General features: G+C 44.1%; 1 protein-coding gene across 1 annotated transcript in view; it reads right to left on the bottom strand.

Annotated features, from left to right (window-relative positions):
• Positions 1-315, bottom strand: part of LOC104957232 (leucine-rich repeat-containing protein 16B-like) — a 50,676-nt gene that overhangs the window by 6,777 nt on the left and 43,584 nt on the right. The gene's annotated exons all lie outside the window — the stretch shown is intronic.

The following is a 315-nucleotide window of genomic DNA, read 5'->3' as shown; positions in this document are numbered from 1 at the left end:
TGTTTAAGTCATGGTATGTTTAAAGTTTAACGTCTTCATATTTGTCTAATTATAGTTGACTTTTCATTCAGGAAGTATGACGCGTGCTGTCAGTAGTACGCTTGTCCATGTTTGTGATTGGTCGAATGCTCCAAATACCACCCCTTTCATGTGAACGTGCACCTAACTAGATAGGACACGGCTGGTTTGCGCGATCCACTTGATAACCAGCATAGGATTGTTTAGCGAGAGCGCGTATGTTTTGGATTAGGCCAACCGGCTAACTCAGACATGCAGGTTATGTTGAACCGGCTTCGTCGTACAGGCCTATAGGTC

Source organism: Notothenia coriiceps, unplaced genomic scaffold, assembly GCF_000735185.1.
Source record: "Notothenia coriiceps isolate Sejong01 unplaced genomic scaffold, NC01 NC01_scaffold00026608, whole genome shotgun sequence".
Classification (NCBI taxonomy): Eukaryota; Metazoa; Chordata; class Actinopteri; order Perciformes; family Nototheniidae; genus Notothenia; species Notothenia coriiceps.
This window is presented reverse-complemented; position numbering and strand designations above follow the sequence as displayed.